The following is a 22,904-nucleotide window of genomic DNA, read 5'->3' on the forward strand; positions in this document are numbered from 1 at the left end:
TGTCTTTTAATTGGGGCATTTAGGCCATTTATATTGAAGATTAGTATTGTCATGTGTGAATTTTATCCTGTCATCATGATGCTATCTGGTTATTTTGTACACTAGTTGATGCAGTTTCTTCATAGTTTCATTGGTCTTTATATTTTGGTGTGTTTGTGCAGTGGCTGGTATTGGTTTTTCATTTCTACATATAGTGCTTCCTTCAGGAGCTCTTGCAAGGCATGTCTGGTGGTGCAAAAATCCCTCAGCATTTGCTTGTCTGGAAAATATTTTATTTCTCCTTCGCTTGTGGAGCTCAGTTTGGCTGGATGTGAAATTCTGGGCTGAAAATTATTTTCTTTAAGAATGTTGAATATTGGCCCCCAATCTTTTCTGGCTTGTAGGGTTTCTTCTGATATATCCACTGTTAGTCTGATGGGCTTCCCTTTGTAGGTGACCTCGCCTCTTTCTCTGGCTGCCCTTAATGTTTTTTTTCCTCATTCTGACCTTGGAGAATCTGATGATTATGTTTCTTGGGGTTGATCTTCTCATTGAGTGTCATAGTGGTGTTGTCATTCTCTGTATTTTCCGAATTTGCATGTTGGCCTGTCTTGGTAGGTTGGGGAAGTTCTGGATAATATCTGAAAATGTGTTTTCCAGCTTGTTCCCATTCTCCCTGTCTCCTTCAGGTGCTCTAATCAATCATAGGTTTGGTCTTTTTACATAGTCCCATATTTCTCGAAGGCTTTGTTTGTTCCTTTTCATTCTTTTTATTTTTTTATCTAATCTTGTCTGCATGCCTTTTTTCAGCCTTGTGGTCTTCAGACTCTGATATCATTTCTTCCACTTGGTTGATTTGGCTATTGATACTTCTCTATGCCTCACAACGTTCTCATGCTATGGTTTTCAGCTCCATCAGGCCATTTATGTTCCTCTCCAAACTGGTTATTCTAGTTAGCAGCTCTTCTAACCTTTTATTGAGGTTCTTAGCTTCTTTGCATTGTGTTAGAACATCCTACTTTAGCTCAGCAGAGTTTTTTATTACCCATCTTCTGAAGCTTACTTCTGTCAATTCATCCCTCTCATCCTTCATCCAGTTCTGCACCCTTGCTGGAGAGGCATTGTGGTCACTTCGAGAAGAAGAGGCACTCTTGACCTTTGGGTTTTCAGAGGTGTTTTTGTTCATTCCTTCTCATCTTTGTGAGTTTGTCGAGTTTCGGTCTTTGAGACTTTTGACCCTTGGAAGGGATTTTTGTGGGGACGTTTTTTGTTGTTGATGGTATTGTTGTTTTCTGTTTGTTTTTCTTTCAGTGATCAGGTCTCTCTTCTGTAGGGCTGCTGCAGTTTGCTGGGGGTTCAGTTGAGACCTTATTCTTCTGGTTCACTCCTGTGCCTGAAGATGTCACTCAAGGAGCCTAGAGAACAGCAAAGATGGGTGACTGCTCCTTCTGGGATCTCTGAACTTGAGAGGCACCAACCTGATGCCAGTAGGATTACTCCCGTATAGGGTGTCTGATAACCCCTGTTGGAGGGTCTCACTCAGTTGAGGGTCATGGGTAACAGAGCCCATTTAACAAAGCACTTTGACTGTCCCTTCGTGGAGGGAGTGTGCTTCGCTGGGGGGGATACCTACTCGTCTGGGCTGCCTGAATTCCTCAGAACTACCAGGAGGAAAGGCTAAGTCTTCTGGTCTGCAGAGGCTCTGGCCAGCCCTCCCCCTATGGACTCAGGCCCAGGGTTCTGTCCCTGAGCCTCTGGCTGGAGTTGTTGGAGTTCCTGCAGTGGGGGACCCACACAGTGAGTAAGGATGGGTCAGAGTCAGGCCTGAAGAGGTGCTCTGGTCTCTTTCTTCCACAACCGGTATGTTGGGTTGTGGGGGTCACTCCTAGGACTAAGCTGTTCAGCCTCCCTGGCTCCAGTGGGAGAAAAGTGTGTCCTGGAGCTATAGCAATGGATGCCACCCTTCCCTCACCCAGGGAGCTTAGCATGTTAGGCAGTTATGAGTCCCAGTGCTGGCTGCTGCACCCTCCCTCAAGGAGCTCAAAAGGCTTAGACAGCAAGCAGCCACAGCTGTGGTACTGGTTTCCCCTCCCCCTGGGAACTCACAGGCTTAAGCAGATTCTAGCTGAGAGGCTTTTGAGAATCTGCGCAGCTCCAGGGTTGGGACCCTAAGCTCTGGTGGCATGAGTCCCAAGTGGGGTCTTCTGACCTGTGGGTTGCACAGTTCTGTGGAAAAAGCATGGTTTTCCTAGCTGGGTAGCATGCTCACTCACCACCTCACCTCCCTTGGCTGAGGTTTGGGGCTCCCCTGCCTGATGTAGGTCTCAGGTGGGCCGCTACACCACATTCTAGCCAGTGTCTTAAAATATTATACATACCTCTTCACTGTGATTCAGTTTTACCCTAGTGCAATGAAAATATATGTCCACAGAAAGCCTTGTATAATAATAATCATAGCAGGTTTATTTATAATAGCCAATTTAGAAACAGTCCAGGTGTCTATCAATAGGGTGATGGATGGCCAGACATGGTGGCTTACACCTGTAATCCCAGAACTTTCAAAGGCTGAGGTGAAAGAACCACTTGATTTCAGGAATTTGAGATCAGCCCGGACAGCATATCAAGACCTTGCTTCTACAAAACATTTAGAAAAAAAAAATTAGGCTAATTGTGAGGCTGAGTTGGGAGATGGCTTGAGTCCATGAGTTCGAGGTTACAGTGAGTTGTGATTGCATCACTGGACTCCAGCCTCGGTGACAGCGTAGGACCCTGTCTCTAACTGCTCTAACTGAAAACAAAGAAGAAATGGCAATGGAAAAACTATTTGATATTCACATAATTCATATAATTAAAAAATCCTCAGCAATGAAAAAGAATAAACCAATGATATATGCAAATGCATGGATAAATATAATAATACAATTTTCATTAAAAATAACGCAAAAATAAGCTAAGAAAAAAATTGTCACATAAGAATACATATTCTTATTATTTCCTTTTACAAATTCTACAATAGTTTAAAAATTAAAAATGGTAATCAATTAACAAATAGTGATTCAAATCAGGTTAGATTACTCCTTGGAGTAAGCAGGAATTAACTGGGAAAGGATATGAGGAAACTTTCTTGGGTAAAGACAATGTTCTGTTTTGAAAGGTATGTGGGTTGCATTGAGTGAATCCATTGTTAAAGTGGATCAAACTATACACCTAAGATCTGTGCAATTCACTACATGTATATTTCAACTCATTAACAAGACTTTAAATAGCTTTAAAAAACAAATAAGAACCAAACTTACATTTAAATGACGAGATATTAAGAAGATTGGGTAACAATAACCAATGATGTAAAAAAAATAACTTAAGATTCTTATTCTCATTTTTTCCTTCATATATATATATACATATATATACATGAGAAATATTTGGCAATATTATCTTAAATGTTCCAAAATTAAATGTGCTAGCTGATCTCAGATTTCAGTGTGCCTCCTTTAGTAACAACACTATGATGGAAATGTGATGGTTTCAAATTCATCTATAACTATTTATTCCTCAGAACTTTCAAAATAGTTGAAGATAGATAATTTCAGATTCTTGGCTTGAAACAAAGATAACTATAGAAATAGTTTCTAATACACTTATAAAACAATGTATAATGTACTCTTCTTAATAGAATGGCTTAAGAAATCAAATGTTATAGTTAAAAGTGTGTAATGTTTGAAGAGAGAAAATAAAACAATTTAACTTGCAATGCAGCCAATGTTTGGACATATTATATAGATAGATTTATAGATTACAGCTTTATATGGGACAATCAGATGGTTATGGGCAACATATGAATATGAAGATTTTCTTATGTGAAATTAGTAGTAGCATCTTCTTTTATGCACATAAAACAAATGATTTCTGAACTCTGTTATACCATTTACTATCATTAATACAATGAATAATCAATCTTTTGTTTCTCTGCCTCTTTCCCTTGTTATTATTTTCTCTAATCTCAAGAGCAATTCTTATAGAGCATTGCCGGCCTACTCATCACCACAGCTGAGCACAATTCTTGGCTCAATATACGGATTTTTAATATAATAAAATTGAACTGAAATGTAAAGTTAGTCATTTTTAAATTCTAGTTACAGTAGAACAAGATTCTTTTAAGATCAAATAAACATGGACCAAGTAGAAAAACTCAACATGAAAGGAGGATCTGGAGATCAGAGTAGTTTAGACAAATTTGGAGAACTTTGTAGGTGCCAAGGAAAAGCAATTTTTTCAGCAGCATTGAATATAATAGTAATTGTTAAACGGTAATGTTGACCTTGAAGATTAAAACCTGTTTTATACACACAATTCCGTTATACATTTTAGAGAAAATTTCAGAATAAAATTATTGACTTGAATGTCTACACAGATATCTAATCCTGCTGTTCAAAGCATGAGCATTTACAGAACTTCATTAAGTAAACTGTCAGAGGACCCAATCATCTTCAGGTGAATTATCAAATTGTAGAATACAGAGAATTGTGACAGATTGACTCCTCCTAGAGTGACGCCATAGTACAGTAATCTGTAAATGCACTTAACTAGCCATGAGGCAACATTGAAAATTTTATGCACATATTTCACTAAAGATAAACACTTCATGAGAAAAATAAATACCAACACTGCCTCTTCAATTTTACCAAGTCTTAAGATCTTGTTATTCTTAGCTGAAAATATCAGTTTTCACAGCATAGACTACACATTTTCAAAACTTGACATTAATTAGGCAGAAGACATTTCTTCACTGATAATTTTTAACTTTTTGGTTAACCATGAAATTCAATTTCATGAATATAAAGCAGAGTAAAAAATTATTTTGTTTTTATAGAATTAATGAATTTTAACTTTCCTTTTAATGATTTTATTAATAGTAACCATCCATAAATCAATCTTTTGAAATTTCAGTCTATAATAAGAGCTCTGAGGTCAAGAAACATTTTTATTTATATTGCTTCAACAACAGTTGGTATTTAACAGATTATACATATATATCTAAAATAATAATAAATAAATCATATTATTTAATCATTGAAAAAGTATGGAACACAAGAACTATTTATTTACATTTTCTTAGAGGAAAATATGCATTCATAAAGTGAAATACAATTGAAAATTAGCTTTTATGTAGATTAATACCATTCTACAAAAAAGAATTGATTTTAACAATAAAGGTGAAATTTATGTTCATTTATTTATTGATTAAATAAAAACAATTAAATACCAAACAATTGTTCTTACAGCCCTGATGGACATAGTAAAAAATAGAGTTTTTGTCCTCAAGGAGATTTTAATCTATATAAGGACACCAGATGATATATAAATCTTGGAGATTTGGAGATAAAAACAAATGAAAATAAAATCAGGTGTTAGATTGTGTGGTACAGAGCAGATGGAAATGCTACTACTTTCTATTTAAAATGTCACTTATGACACAAATCAGGAAGCCAGGTGCAGCCAATATTTTATTAGAATCAAGCTGATAGATGTGCTTTTTATGACCACAGGTAGTTTGGTTCCTGAATGATTTAGTGACTTCTCAAACCAAGAAAGAATATGCTAATAATGCCTATATCTCTTTGAAGTTTCTTTTCAAAATTTTTTTTGCATTGCCATTTAAATAACTAGTATAAATATAAACCAGAGATCATTAACATAATAAATGCTTAATAAATCTTCAAACAAGTTAGTACAATATAAAATACCAGCACTGGAAGTGAAACACCTAGGTCCTCGCCTTATCTTTCTCAAGACTAGAAAATTACTTTACCTATACAAATCTCAGTTTTCTAGACTGTAAAAACCTATAGCACAGACACTATGTATTTGGTCTAACTATCAACATTACTATAAGGACCTGATGCCATAAGTATTAAAGCATTTTTTTGTGTGTTAAGAGCTACATACTGTAAACTATTGGGAGATTAAAATATTTGTATAAAAATAATAGGTTTAATAATTCCTGTTTCCCATCCTGTACTATGCAACATTTATTTTTTCTGCATCAAAACTAACTATAAAAATTTAGACATTAAAAACATATGTTTAATTCATCCTGTGTGAAGTCAGCTGGATTGTAGTAACTTACATAGTTGGTTTCAGTTCTTTTGTGTTCTTCTGGTTTTAACTGGTGCCTGTTCTCATGCTGCTATAAGAACATACAAGAAACTGAGTAATTTATAAAGGAAAAAAGTTTAAGTGGCTCCCAGTTCACCTGGCTGGAAAGGCCTCAGGAAACTTACAATCATGGCAGAAGGGAAAGCAAACTCGTCCTTCACAAGGCAGCAGAAGAGAGAATGAGAGCTAAGTGAAGGGGGAAACCCCTTATAAAACCATCAGATTTCATGAGAACTTACTTTCACAAGAATAGCATTGGAGAAACTACCCCCATGATTCAGTTACCTCCCACCTGATCCCTTCCACCACACATGGGGATTATGAGAATTATAATTCAAGATGAGTTTTGCATGTGAACACGGCCAAATCATATCATTTTGCCTGTGGCCCCTCCCAAATCTCATGGCCTCACATTCCAAAACACAACTATTTATTTCAAACAGCCCCCCAAATTGGCTCATTCCAGCATTGACCCAGAATTCCAAGTCCAAAGTCTTGTCTGAGACTAGGCCCTTCTGCCTATGAGCCTGTAAAATCAAAAGCAAGTTAGTTACTTCCTAGATACAATGGAGGTGTAGGCACTGGGGAAATACACCCAATCCAAATGGGAGGAATTGGCCCAAACAAAGGGGCTATAGGCCAAAATCAAATAGGGCAGTCATTAAACTTCAAAATTTCAAAATGGTCTTCTTTGACTGCGTGTCTCATTTCTGGGTTATGCTGATACAAGAGGTGGGCTCCCACAGCCTTGGGAAGCTCTGCCTCTGTGGCTTTGCAGGATACAGGCCCCCTCCCAGCTGCTTTCATGAATCAGCATTGAATACCTGTGGCTTTTCCAGGTGCATGATGCAAGCTCTTGGTGGATCTATCATTCTGGGGTCTGGAGGACAGTAGCCTGCTTCTCATAGCTCCACTAGGCAGTACACCATGGGGACTCTGTGTGGGGGCTCCCACCCTACATTTCCCTTCTGCACTGCCCTAGCAGAGGTTCTCCATGAGGGCTCTGCCCCCTTAGGAGACTTCTGCCTAGACATCAGGCATTTCCATACAACTAATGAAATCTAGGTAGAGGTTCCCAAACCTTAATTCTTGTCCTCTGTGCACCTGCAGAAAGAACACCACATGGAAGCTGCCAAGGCTTGGGGCTTGCACCTTCTGAAGCCATGGCCTGAGCTGTACCTTGGCCCCTTTTAGCCATGGCTGGAGCCACTGAGATGCAGGGCACCAAGTCCCTAGGCTGCACACAGCAGGAGGGCCCTAGGCCCAGCCTACAAAACAATTTTTCTCTACTAGGTCCTGGGACTGTGATGAGAGGGGCTGCTATGAAGGTCTTTGACATACCCTGGAGACATTTTCCTCATTTTCTTGGTGGTTAATATTTTGCTCCTCATTATTTATGCAAATTTCTGCAGCCAGCTAGAATTTCTCACCAGAAAATGGGTTTTTCTTTTCTTTTGCATCATCAGGCTACAAACTTGCCAACATTTTATGCTCTGCTTCCTCTTGAATGCTTTGTTGCTTAGAAATTTCTCCCACAAGATACTTTAAATCATCTCTTTCAGGTTCAAATTTCCACAGATCTCCAGGGCAGGGGCAAAATGCAGCCAGTTTCTTTGCTAAAGCATAGCAAGAGTCACATTTATTCCAGTTTCCAACAAGTTCCTCATCTCCATCTGAGACCACCTTAGCCTGGACCTTATTGTCAATATCACTGTCAGCATTTTGGTTAAAGCCATTCAACAAATCTCTAGGAAGTTCCAAACTTTTCCACATTTTCCCGTCCTCTGATCCCTCCAAATCTCTAGGAAGTCCCAAACTTTCCCACATTTTCCCGTCTTCTTCTGAGCCCTCCAAACTTTTCCAACCTCTGCCTCAGTTGCTTTCACATTTTCAGGTGTTTTTAACAGTAGCACCCAGCTCCCAATACCAATTTAAAGTATTAGTCTGTTATCATGTTGCTATAAGGACATCCCCAAGACTGGATAATTTATAAAGGAAAGAAGTTTAATTGGCTCAGATAGTTCTGCAGGGCTGGGGAGGTCTCAGGAGACTGATAATCATGGTAGAAGGGGAAACAAACTTGTCCCTCACAAGGTGGCAGGAGAGAGAAGAACGAGGGCTGAGCAAAGGGGGGAAGCCCCTTATAAAATCATCAGATCTTGGGAGAACTTACTATTATGAGAATAGCATGCAAGAAACTACCTTCAGGATTCAATTACCTCCTACCGTGTCCCTCTCTCCACACATGGGAATATTGGGAACCACAATTCAAGATGATATTTGGGTGGGAACACAGCCAAACCATATCAACTGGTTTAAAGGAAATTTTTATTCAAATGACAAATTGAAAATATTGCCTGTGAGCAACATTAATTTATTCAGATTTCTTATTTAGTAATTTTTTAGCAGGCTTCCTGTAATTTTTTTGCCCCCAAAGGGTATCTTAATTAGTCAAATGTTTCTCATGCCACTTCTCAAACTTATCTATTATGGTTTCATAAAAGAAATAGCTTCAAGTAACCAACCACAAAGTTCTAAACTATCTATTTTCTTGTATTTTATTGAATATGTATTTTATTTCTTCCAATGCATTCCCGGTTGTAAAAAGTTCAATGCTTTTTTTTGTTTGTTTTTTGAGACAGTGCCTCACTCTGTCACCCAGACTGTAGTGCAGTCAGTGGTGATATCTTGGCTCACTGCAACCTCCACCTCCTATGTTCCAGCAATCCTCCTGCCTCAGCCTCCCAAGTAGCTGGGACTACAGGCATGTGCCACTACGCCTGGAAAATGTTTGTATTTTTAGTAGAGATGGGGTTTCCCTATGTCTCTCAGGCTGGTCTCGAACTCCTGGACTGAAGCAATATGTCTGCCTTGGCCTCCCAAAGTGCTGGGATTACAGGTGTGAGCCACCATGTCTGACTTCAACTCTTTTTTGAGATTAATTTCTTATAATCATTAGCGATATGAAGGTAATAGCAAACACCTTGCAGTAGTAACATTTTGCCTCGAAACCTCTTCTCCAAAGCAAAGTGTGTTAGGTATTTTTTCTATCTTTCATATTAACTCAGGTGACAGTTTTATTTTGCCAAAGAAAAATATGGGTCACCAGGCTTTTAGCCTCTATAAGATTAAAATTGGTAAGCCCCAGCCAGAATCACACACAAAAAATTACAACACAAGCATTACAAATATCAGAAGTTAAAAAATGGCCACCACTATTGACCCAATGGACATTAAAAGGTCAGTAAAAGAATATAATAAACAGCTGTAAGCCAAAAATTAGATAACTTTGATGAAAAAGAACATTCCGTAGAAGACACAATCTGCAGAAACACTTGCTACAGATAATCCAAATATGACTTTACATACTAAAATAATTGAATCAATAATTAATAACCTTCCAAAACAAAGAGAAGACCCAGTCTCAGTTTCACTGGTGAATTTTACCAAATATTTCAAGAGAAATAATACCAATTCTCTATAAATTGTCCCAAAAATTAGAAGCACACAAAAGAATTCTGTCTCATTTTACAAGGTCAACATTACCCTAATAACAAAAGTAGATAATAACATTACAAAAAAAGGAAAACTACACACCATTTTCTCTCATGAAAATGGATGCAAAAAACTCTCAACAAAATATTAGTAAATCAAGTCTAACCATGCATACAAAGATGTATAGACAATGAACAAGCAAAGTTTTTTTTGTTTATAAATATAAATTCTTTCTAATTTGGTGTTGAAGTCTCCCTCTTGAGAGTAGCTATAAATTATAGCTCTCATCAGGAAATAATTTAGGTTCAGGTGTGTCAGTCAGTGAGAAACAGAGAAGGCAGCACAGTCAAACACTTGAAATGACAGAAGCATTTTTATTACTTACAGATCCAGAGGGAAGAGAGCAGCACACTTTGCACAGCCAATGGGAAGAGGGGAGCTGTCCAGGACAAATGTGTTCAAGCAGTGGGTGAAGAACAAGAGAAAAAGACAGGAAACCCTTAGACCAAAACCCTTATTGAGGTCTAGAGCATTACCCAAGCATGCTTTCCTCAGGCACTTCTAACAATTGGGTTTAAGACAACCAGACATGAGATCTGTGGGGTTACTCTGTGACTGAGAGATGGGTCACTGGAACATATTTATGCAGTCCTTGTGGGGTGTGGGGAATGAACAACTGATGAGTCAAGTCAAGATTGAATTTAGCTGCCTATAGGGAGGTGGTCACTAGGAGAGAGTTGTATAAGACAGACTCTGGAGCAGCCACACTGAAGAACTAAGAGGAGGTAAAGAACGGGGTACTGTGTCAAGGGTGACTGAGAAAGTTAAACTTACATTCAGAATAGATGCATAGACAACATAAATTATATGAATTTGTCATAGGCGTATATTTTAAGTATGCATGGCTGTTTCATCATGCAAAAATAAATTAATGTAATTCATCACATCTACTGGCTAAACAAGAAAATCATGTTTTCATAACAATAGATGCAGAAAAGGTATTTGACCAAATACAATACCCTTTAATGATAAAAACAAACAAACCAGCAAACAAAACTTTCAATGGACTAGAAATACAGGGGAAGCCTCTCAACTTGACAAAAACAACAACAACAACAACAACAAATCTAAAAATAATAATCAAGTAGCTAATCTAAAATTCAATGGTGAGAAAATAGATGATTTTCCCGTAATGTCAGGAACAAGGCAAGGATGCCCCCTTCTGCCACTCCTATTGTACATTACACTGGAAGTCCTCATTCATGCAGAAAGACAAGTGAAGTACATAAAATGACAAACATGGCTATTAAAAACATATGAGAAGCTGCCCAACATCTTATGTTGTCATCGAATTAAAATTAAGATGCCACTACACACCTAGAATGACTAAAATTTAATACACGAACAACACCAAATCCTGACGAGAATATGCAGTAACAGAAACTTTCATATATCGCTTACAGGAATGCAAAATGAAAGACAGTTTGGCAGTTTATTACACACAAAGCTAAACCTAGTTTTACCATACCATCCATCAATCACATTTCTAGTATTTACTGAAGTGAGTTGCAAACTTGTCAATACAAAAACTTGCATATGAATGTTATATAGCTGTATTCACAGTTGTTTAAAATTGGAAGAAATCAAGATGTCCTTCAGTTAATTAGGTGATAAACTATGGTACATCCATACAAAACAATACTATTCAGCAGTTAAAATGAATGAGCCATCAAGTCATTAAAAGACATGGAGGAATCTAAAATTAATATCGCTAAGTGAAGTAAGCATAACCGGTAAGACTACCTAACATATGATCCTAACTATAAGACATTCTGAAAAATACAAAAGTAAGGAGACAGTAAAAAAGATCCATGTGGCTAAAGATTTGGTGGGTGGGGTGTGGGCAGAGGGTGAGAGATGAGTAGTTGGAACATAGGAAATGTTAGGGGAGTGAATCTAGTCTGTTTGATAGTGTAACGGTGGATAGAAGATATTTTACATTTGAAAATCCATAGAACTGCCTGGGCATGATGGCTTGCACCTGTAATCTGAGCATTATGGGAGGCTTAGGTAGGAGGATCACTTGAGCCCAGGAGTTTGAGACTAGACTGGGCAACATAGGAAGATGCCATCTTAACAAAAACGAAAACAAAAAATTGTCAGGAATGGCTGTGCATGCCTGTGGTTCGAGCTACTTAGGAGGCTGAGGTGTGAAGACTGCTTGCACCCAGAAGGTCAAGGATTCAGTGAGCCATGATTATGCCATTGCACTCAAGTCCAGGCGACAGAGTAAGACCCTGCGTCAAAAAAAAAAAAAAAAAAAAAAAAAAAATCCACAGAAGTATTGAACTCAAAGAGTGAATCCTATTATGAACTATGTACTTCAGTTAATAATAATGTATTAATAATGGTTTGACAATTTCTGGCAATTAAAAAGCTTTCATTAATATATCACATCAATGCTTTCTTCTTCCAGTCTCTTTCAGCTCATTGGATTTAAATTTATTCCAGTTAGGATAAATGGAGAAGGGTTTCTAAAGCCTTTGAAGTTTGATAGCTACCGAAGCTGGGATAAGCATAATGTAATGTCATCCTTGTTCTGGTGATTTTGGATGAATAGATATTTTGTAACAGCATTGTTTATTTCCTCATTTTGATTTTCATTTTGCTCTTTATCACCTATAGGCAGATTTCAACTCAACCATTATTTTTCCCCAATTACTCTTATTTTTATTTTGCCCATCTTCCTTCTTTTGAACGGTTAAAACCTTTTTCATTATTAAATCAAATAAATGCATGGCAAATATGATAGCAGGTGGGTTATTTCCTATATGGTCTATAATCCTTTGAATATAGGGTTGAAATAAAGGGGCCCAGTCAAAAGGCACTGCCCATATCATATTTGTTTACATTACAGCCACATACTATTTTGGTTGGGTTGTTTCTTGTCATCATAAACCCAATCAATTTGCTTGTATGTGAAATGTTTCAAAAGTTTCAGGGGATAGTCCATTGTTTTAGAAAAGTGAGAAAGCCAAACACAAACCTTTTCCAGCACAAACTTGCTGTATTTATGTTCTATTTATGCCTTTATCTATTCCAAATGAATGAATTCAATTACGTCTAAATTCTAGAAAATTGTTTGTATGCTGAACACTGCTGGAACTCAGCTTACATAGTCCATTTTGTTCACATATGTCTGCCGTAGAATTGTTAGTCTCCTGATCATTAGTCAAATAATCTGAGAGAGCAAAGATTCATCAGGTGGTTGCTAGTATTATCAAGCAAAGAGTCACGTGCCTTTGAACTGTATTCTCTCCGTAAATATCCGTGGTCACCTCTCCACTACATTGTGTACCTAGGAGTGTGTCTAATGAACAATAGTCATACTAGAGAATAATAACTGAACACTGTATTTTCCAAATCCCCAATGGAATCATTGGTGTATAACAAGACCTTGTTTGATGGTCTGTCTTACCAAGTATGATTGACTCTTTTCTTTCCTTCAGTTTCTAACAATTTTACTAACACTAAAAGTCAGCTAAGCAACAACCACATCGGAGTACTACTCACTAATTTTTTGTCTGTCTGCCTTATCTTATAAATTCATTTTGCCAAATCTTCAGGATTCAAACCTTTTTACTTATAAATAAATAAACAAGCAAACAAATAAATAAAATACATGAAATTTATGCCTGATATTCTGACACAGAATTTTTGTGACTTCATACTGATAGTGAGTCAGCAACTCATTGTACATCAAAATCTTCACTCTTTTCTCTTTCTTTCCTCTTCTTTCTTTTTATTCTTTTTTTTTTCAAGGTTAAGATTCTAATTTATTTCAAATTATTTTTAAATCAGAAATACAATGTATTGGATATTGAATAATCCATATTTAACCTTATTGTTTTGAGATGTCACCATGTCTGTGCATATGTGTGTATATGTGTGTGTGTGCATATGTGTGTGTGTGTGTTCCTAGACATTGTTTTGTTCTTGTGAGCAGGTCTTATTCTGTACCAGCATTACACATCATCTACCTTTTATAAAGATCTGGCTGTCTTTCCTCTTCTTTTCTTCACCATAAAGCACCCTTGCCATATTGAGTTGTAGGTCTAAAAGTCAGTTGCATTAATGATACCAATCTGCAATAGCTGGAAGTGGTTAAGTAGTAGCACTGGTCCTGAGTTCTGATTGATAATCAAAATTATAAGACACAATAGGCTTAACACAGCAACACATTTAGTAGATTTAATAGAGGACAAAGAACAGAGAACACAACAAACACAGTGACAGCAAAGAACTATTTCTTGACTCCCAGGAATGGCTTTCAAATATTCCAGAGCCTCCACATTAATTAGAATAAGGACTGAAAATTGACATTGTACTTAGTAAGAATGAGGTGATCGGTTACTTTGGCAAGAGAGTTATACTGGCATGTTAGGGTGAAAGTCTGAATAGGCAGGGCTGAAGGGAAATAGAAGAGGCATCATAGAAACTACAAATAACACATTCTCTCAATGAGATTTTCTGGGAAGGGGAATAAAAAAAATGGGAAAAAAATTGAGGTGAAGTTCAAGCCAGAAACAGTTTTTTAAATGGGAGTATTTTTAGATGGTAATGAAGAAGTTTAAAAAGAAAAATTAAGTATGCAGGAAGAAGCAAGAAGCATTGCTAGAGTGATATATTTGTGCAGGCAAGAAGGAATGGGTCCTGAACCCCGCTGATATACTTGGAATATTTCCAAATTGTTCTTATGTATTATTAAGCTGCTTATCATTATCTCTGGCTTAAGAATTAAATATATGCTATCAACTCTTTGTTTAATTGCTTGTATTTTGGTTCCTTTTGAATTTTAGGGATTATAATTTCTTGCTGGATTGTTTCAGAGTGAATTTAACTCAGAGAAATAGGGAAACTGACTAATTGTTTCCCTGTTCCATTATTATTATGAAGAAATATTATCCAAGATTTTAATTTCTCAGAGAAAACTGATCAAATCAAAACCAGTAAAGGATCTATATATAGCTGATATTTTCCACACCTTTATCCAGGAAATAAAATCAATTGCAGCTTACACAGTGATGATAATATAATCTATAATCTTTAGCTAAACTCTTAGCAGAGTAATCACTGACATTCCAGGTGCATTTCTTATGCAATAGATAGAAGCAATAATGTGAAGAAAGGGATGGATTTAACAAATTGGAGGAGTGCCATTCCATGGCATGGTTTATTGTCCTTACTGTACCAATTCTTTTGATAGAGTTTTATCTAACTCATTTGTTCTTGTGCTTGCTCTTGATGCAATTAATGTTTTCAGGAATCATGTATCTAGAGATAACCAAAAGATACAGCCCTGTCACCAATCACTAGGATGCCAGTAGAGGTAGTACTAGCTGAAAATATGTTTTCTCAGTACAGGGACAACTAAACCTCAGGGAGAACAATATGGAAGCCTGCTTCTCCATTTCTGTTACATACCCTCCAGCAGCCTTGGTCTTCCCCCAGTCATATTCCTAAAATGTAAAGCTATTTAAAACATAGCAGTTTTCTTTTGCTGTGTTCTCAAATTTAGCTTGTTTTGATGTCCTTCTAATAATATTTGAATAAATAAATTACTAAGAATTATATTAATAGATTAAAGCAAGAGCAATCTGGCCACAATTATCAGCATCTATTATTTAAGGGAAGTTTTTCACTCCAGCATTATTTTATTTTGCTTTCCCATCACGTAGCACAGATTTGATTGCAGATGGCTGCATCAGAGTGCATTTGATCCAATTTGGAATACGACTTTCAAGCAACTTTAACTTTTGCACATTGTTATATGGTAATCATACTAGTAATTTAAGAATAATATTTTCCAACATATTATGTTTCTCTCATATTATTAGCAAAATCTCTAACCTAATTTCAGTATATAATTATCATCTTCTTAATATTAAATTCTTGTTTTACTAAATAAAAAATACGTAAATGATAGTTTGAAATTCATCTGTCAAAATAAAATTTTCTCGAAATAGAATGTTCTGTAATTTACATTATCAGCATGGTTTTGTCATTTCTTTTCTACTTGGTTCATTTTACAGATGATACCATGAGGCCTAGGGAAGCTAATTAAACTAGGTCACACAAGGTTAGATAGCTTGCTGTCACATTAGTGTTGCTACACAGCTACAGGGAAAAGGCAGAATGACAAAAATGCCATGGAGCATGAGGTCCTCTAAATAACCCCACTGTCATTTTAAAAATTGCTGCCAAATGCCTTCTTCAGAGCAGCAGCAAATGCCAATGAAGTCTGAAGTATTTGAAAGGGACACGTTTCAATAGCAAGAGGAAAATAGATGGCATGGTGTTTGGTGTTGAAGAGAGAGAGAAAAGTGCCACTGATTATATATATTATGTAGATATAAGATATAATAATGTGGCATTGGCTGTGCCCAAATGAAGCTATTAGTGTGATGACAGAGTTAAACAGTATGCAAGATTCTTAGCTTATTATCATTAAAGTAGCAGCCATCACTATCTTGTTACCATATGAGCAAAACACCTGGAGCATCAGCTTTTACTGGTGATGACAGTCACTTTACCCTAGCAATATTTTAACACTTCATGAAAATCAGTAAGAACAGAAATTGGATGTCTGCCTGTCTTATCTACATATTTGCCTATGAAATATTTTATAGAAATATTCAAACCTACATCTTGGAGAATCCTTTGTTTCTGAGGTAGGCACTTAGAACATATTCATTACAAGAATTAATCAAAAGCTTAAATAAATTCTGCTCTAATTGTTGTATAATTTATGGAAAAGAGTGCATAGGCAGAAGACGTGGTACTAATCCAAAGAAGAAGATTCTTTTGTTTAACTTCTTCAAAATGCTTCCCCTACTAAACAATGATGGAAACATATTTTGTAATTAATGCAAACAAACATTAGTATCTCTTTGTAATTTTTGTTAAAACTTCTGCAGACTAGGGTGAAAATTGTTTATCTTGAAACTGTGATTTAATCAGGAAGAAAGAGACAAGAAAACAATAGAGCTATACCACTCTACCAACTCCTGGAACCTTTTCCAACTTACCCAGAACAGTGATTATCATCTGACACTTTGCATAGTGATATGGTTTGGCTGTGTCCCCACCCAAATCTCATCTTGAATTGTAGCTCCCATAATTCCCACATGTTGTGGGAGGGACCTGGTGGGAGGTAATTGAATCATGGGATGGGTCTTTCTGGGCTGTTCATGTGACAGTGAATAAGTCTCATGAGATCTGATGGTTTTATAAAGGGGAGTTGCCCTGCACATGTTTTCTTTGCCTACCGCCATGAACTATGTGCCTTTGTTTCTCCTTTCCCTTCTGCCATGATTGTAAGGCCTCCCCAGCCATGTGGAACTCTGCGTCTATTAAACCTGTTTCCTTTATAAATTACCCAGACTCAGGTATGTCTTCATTAGCAGCATGAGAACAGAATAATACACATGCTAATTTCTCTCTCTCTTTCTTTTAGAGAATGTAAGTGCCAAGAGGAGAGGAACATTGGTTTGTTCACTGTCATATCTCCAGTAAAACTAGCATATAATATACCCTTAATAAACATCAGATGGGTTAATGAATAAAGACAAAAGAGGTTATTGAATGCCTAAAAATGAAGAAAAACACACCAATTAATGAAGGCTAGGACTCATATAGAAAATACAAGGAAAATTATGTAATAATGACAGAGAAAGCTACTTTCTTTTGGATTAAATTTCTGCCCAACTATTTTGCTTTTACAGAAACTATGGTCTATTAATTATCTCCTTAACTCCTGTTGGTCAAGATCCTTACTTTTCTTTCTGAATGCTGGTCACTATAATCATTGTGGTCCCCTGGCTTCCAGCAGTTAAAAGCTTCCACTTCTCCTTTATTGCTTTGGGGTCTATTGATGGAACATTGAGGTCCCATCTTTTCTATTACTATCAAATATAGTTCTGTGACCACCTGCCTGCCATCACCTTGGCTTGCAGAAGAAGGCCATGACTGAAGTTACTGGGGCCAGTGCTCCCTTTACCAGTGTATTGCTGATGACTTTTGTAAATGAGTATGATGTCCTCTGCACATTCTTGCAGAATGTAATCCCCTGGTGGTTGTCTGATCTCACTTTGGATATTCCTTACTGCAAGGTCACTTTTCTGAGCCATTTAGACTCCTTCTTGTACTGCGTGCCAGAAAAACTCAGGCATTTCTACTTTGCTCGGTGTGGAAAATTGTTTTCTCCAGGCTTCTAAGAGCCATTTTGCAGTGAGCCAGTGTGTTAAATTTCTTTTTTCTTTTCTTTTTTTTTTTAATTATACTTTAAGTTTTAGGGTACATGTACACAACGTGCAGGTTTGTTACATATGTACACAAGTGCCATGTTGGTGTGCTACACCCATTAACTCATCATTTAACATTAGCTATATCTCCTAATGCTATCCCTCCTCCCTCTCCCCACCTCACAACAGACCCCAGTGTGTGATGTTCCCCTTCCTGTGTCCATGTGTTCTCATTGTTCAATTCCCACCTATGAGTGAGAACATGCGGTGTTCATTTTTTTGTCCTTGTGATAGTTTGCTGAGAATGATGGTTTCTAGCTTCATCCATGTACCTACAAAGGACAGGAACTCATCATTTTTTATGGCTGCATAGTATTCCATGATGTATATGTGCCACATTTTCTTAATCGTCTATTATTTTTGGACATTTGGGTTGGTTCCAAGTCTTTGCTATTGGGAATAGTGCTACAATAAACATACATGTGCATGTATCTTTATAGCAGCATGATTTATAATCCTTTGGGTATATACCCAGTAATGGGATGGCTGGGTCAAACGGTATTTCTAGTTCTAGATCCCTGAGAAATCACCACACTGACTTCCACAATTGTTGAACTAGTTTACAGTCCCACCAACAGTGTAAAAGTGTTCCTATTTCTCCACATCCTCTCCAGGACCTGTTGTTTCCTGACTTTTTAATGATTGCCATTCTAACTGGTGTGAGATGGTATCTCATTGTGGTTTTGATTTGCATTTATCTGATGGCCAGTGATGATGAGCATTTTTTCATGTGTCTTTTGGCTGCATAAATGTCTTCTTTTGAGAAGTGTCGGAGTATGTTAAATTTCATGTGTGAGAAAGTGCTCCCAAGTCTATGACCTCTTGTTTAAACCCTGTCTGTTTCCTTGATCAAGCGCCATCAAAATTCAATCCCAGGAATGCTACATTGGTTCCTGCTGGGACATGTTAGGTAATTCTGTGCCTCTTTTGCAGTACACATGCCCAGCTGACAAAGTTGTTAGTTTCAAACCCTTCTCATTCTTGTATTTGCAATCTCTGTTTTCTGCTTATCTTTACACTCTTCCCACTCCATTCTGGACTTGGTCTGATTGTAGCAGCTTCGCAAAGCAAAACAGAAGGGTGGAAGAAATCAATACAAATGCTCTATTTTTAATAAGTAGGTGATATATAAGACTGATTGAGACATCTTCAGGCTTTCAAACAGAAACATATTGCATGCATTAATTTAGGGAGATGACTTGCCTAAAGTTAATATAGTTACTATTTGTTTTATCTTAAAAGGCAGACTTCCTTATATTAAAATATAGAGAGCTGATAAGACTTTTTGTTTTTGAATGTTCAGTTCAATTATATTCATTTATCTAAAAAATTAAGTCCAAACTTTTAAATGTAAGGTAGAAATGAAGTGTCATCTTTAGGAAGAAACAAACAGTTAGAGGTGAAGTGGCTATGAAAAAGAAAAGCCTAGTAAATGGGAATTGTCATTGGTAGTATTTCAATAGAAACACAGGTGAATATGTAACAGAAATGTGTGTGTGTGTATGTGTGTAATACAATAATAAAGCAGTTTTCCACCTAAGAAAGTAATATTTTCAGAAATTTATTTAAGGTATATATTACAGATAGTTTATTTAAAGACAAATTCAGTCACCGACCTCTAAATTTCTCTTTAGTATTTTTTTGAATTTCAGTTGCAAACACCTATTACAGTTAATTAGAGTATCATTAGAAACCTACATAGATTTTGAAAAATTAAAAGGAAACTCTGGGCCTACTAAAACTGTAGTGATTTATTTTCTCATTTAGAAATATTGGCAATATTACATTGTAAAATGCATTGAAGCAGCTAATTTTCTTCTTCAAAGTACAAAATCAGCAATGGTTTTTGTTTGTTTTTGCTTTGCTAAGGAGCAACTTTAAACCTGTCCCCTAATAATAACAGTTTGACTTTTTCTGTTGTGACAGATGCTCTCATTAACATCACTCATAACCTTATGTAGCAAATGCAAGACCATTGCCCAAAAGACAAAATGAAGATTAGAAAAAAGATAAGCCTCATGGGATTTATGAAATACATATGTAATATATAAGCATCTTATCAGCTAGCCCTGATAGCATCAATTATCCAACACAAATAAAATGCATTCATGCTTCCTTAATTTTTTAGAATGATCTTGTCAAAATTAATTTGCTGTTCTATGAAAATTATGTTTTTTACATATATGTGTGCTACTTTTTCATGTTAGTCATCTACAGGTCTTATATATATAGGTTTAAAATATATTAAATATTTATTGGTTTCGTAGAAGTATTGAAAAAAATGATGGGTTGAATTTTTAAAAACAAACAATTTATTGTAATCACCATGTTACATAAATGATAGGAATTTATTATAATATTTAAATCATGCTCCATGAAATTATTCTCTGAAGTTTTTCGAAGTTTTGCAAATGGGGAGAAGGAGTTGGAAGGGTTTTTTAGATTTGTTTTTCAGGTTATTTATAGTTCTTTAATAAGTTGTAAGCCTGTTATAATAGGTTGTAAACCTATTATTATAAGATAATAGGTTTATAGCAATTGTGATCCATTTGTATAATGCCATAATTTTTCTTTTCAAAAATGACAATCAAAGTTTTCTATGTCACACCTTAAAGAAAAAGTCATACCATAAGCTTTGGAAATCTTGGGAATATTGATGACAGATTAAAAAATATGTTTAATTAATATAATTAATGGTTCCTCAAAAAAGTTGGAAGCCCTGTCCATTTTTCTAGCTTCTTATATCTCCCAGAATTTATTAAATATGAGGTAACATGGAAAACCATGATTTCATCCATTACTAAGTACAAAAGAAGCTAAGTCCATGATTGTTTTTCTATTATGTAAAATATGTGGAAGAAACATAGCATGAACCAATTTAATCAACAGTATGTGTGAATAATCTACTTGTATGTGCAAAGAAATATTTTATATATTTAATTTATTATACTTTGATGACATGTTAAATACAATAGCTGACTCTTCTCCAAAGAATAAGAAAAAGAAGGTCTTCGATAACCTTCATTTTAACATTTACAATTCTTTTTTTTGATACTCTAAAATAGAAATCCGTATTCTAAAATCACACATGCATTTTTTCATCAAATGACTTTGTAATTTATTTTTGAAAGCAGGACATTTCAAGAATAAAAGGATCACTATTCATTATAATAATAGGGCAGAGAAATAACCCAGGATTGTCCCAGGCAAACATGGATTTGTAGTCACTCTAATAATTAAGTATTGTATAATAGTTTATTAGTATAACTGTTTCTAAATTGGGCAGCCAGCATTGGTGTTCTGTTTGCATTTAGGGTCCCTATTCCAGGGTCTAATTTAGACTGTGTAGAATGGTGTTGAAGAAAACAGACAAGGTGGTCAGACTGCATACGTTCAAATCTCAGTTCTGCCACTTACTAGCTGTATTGCCATAGGCCATTTGTTTAAACTTGCTGTGCCTTATTTCTCTTATATGTAAAATGGAACAAAAATATTTCAGTATTTCATTATTTGTGAAGTTTGAGTTATTATTTATAAAATATTTAGAACAGTGCCTAGCATATATTAAATGAATAGTAAGTATTGCATATAGTAAACCATTAATGAGCATTAACTACTAATACTTTCTGAAATATTTTCATTATAAATTTTGAATATAGAAAGGAAGGAATTGAAAAATCCATTACAGAATCTCTTTTTCTTATTAGTTTATCTGATTTGTTCTTGACAAAAATAATTAATAGTATGTTGCATAGACACAATGAAGAATGAAGCTTGGCTGACTTGATGTGAGATATACTTTCCTTAAGCTTACATCCCTAAAGATGTGTCTAACAACATCTGCCTCACTTGCAACTCTCTCTCCCCAATGACTTTAGATGCCACATCCTAACTTGCTTACAGCTTGCAGATTGTAAAGCTGTGTGACTCATTAACTTGCATAATTTGAATTTATTCTAATTTAGAGTGGAGACATCACCAAATGGCCTGCTGGTGCTAGTGGAGTAAGTGTTATGCCTTTGAACATGCTATTATGTCCTCCATACTTTGAAGCCAGGTGATTTGGTATACTATGGACACAGATATGTTACCTACCATCTGGAAACCACGTGCACCAAATTGAATCAGAAATTAGTGACAAAAGTTCAGACCCCTTGTCAAATCCATGCTGGTGACATGCAGCTTCCAAAAGCAGACAATGAAGAAGTTAGAATGCTGGTATCCACTGCCCCTTATCTGTAGATTCTGACCACAGTGAGAGGAGCAGCAGTGTTTCCTCCAACCAGCTCTACCTTATGTCATTGCGCATGGTCCCCAATTGTGTGACCTTCAAGCCTTGTTTTTGGCCCACCTAGAGGTTCTGTAAACTATGCTATTTGCAACCAAATATGCTATTTGTAACTAAAATCCCTGATTAATACTGTAAATTTTAAGTATATGTTTTTGTTTTCCTCAAAGAACCTCATGAGGAAGCAGACAAGAAAAAGCAAGTGCCTAATATAATATTTTCAAACTCAACCAATGATTTTTATGAGTAGAGATTATTTGAACTTTTATTAAAAGTATGATTTTTGCTTCTGAGAAAAAGTACACAATATTTATACATTCATTATTTCATAAGATCAATCATGAATAGTCCTCAGGAAATGCATATAAGCTCAAATTATAGGTTCCAATGAATAGTTGTTTCCTAGGATATATTTTAGGTTTTAACATACATGCATTTATAAAATCAAGAACATACATATTTTTCAGAAATTCTCTGAAAGTTAGTCTATTCTTTAACAAACCTTTGTTGATAGCCAATTTTTGATGACTTTATATTTAAAAGTCCCTGTGATTTAACAATAAAAACCAATTATTCAAATTTTGTGCCATTGATTGTACCATGTCTAGAGGATTAGGATTCAT

Source organism: Pongo abelii, chromosome 6 (genome assembly GCF_028885655.2).
Source record: "Pongo abelii isolate AG06213 chromosome 6, NHGRI_mPonAbe1-v2.0_pri, whole genome shotgun sequence".
NCBI classification, from domain to species: Eukaryota; Metazoa; Chordata; class Mammalia; order Primates; family Hominidae; genus Pongo; species Pongo abelii.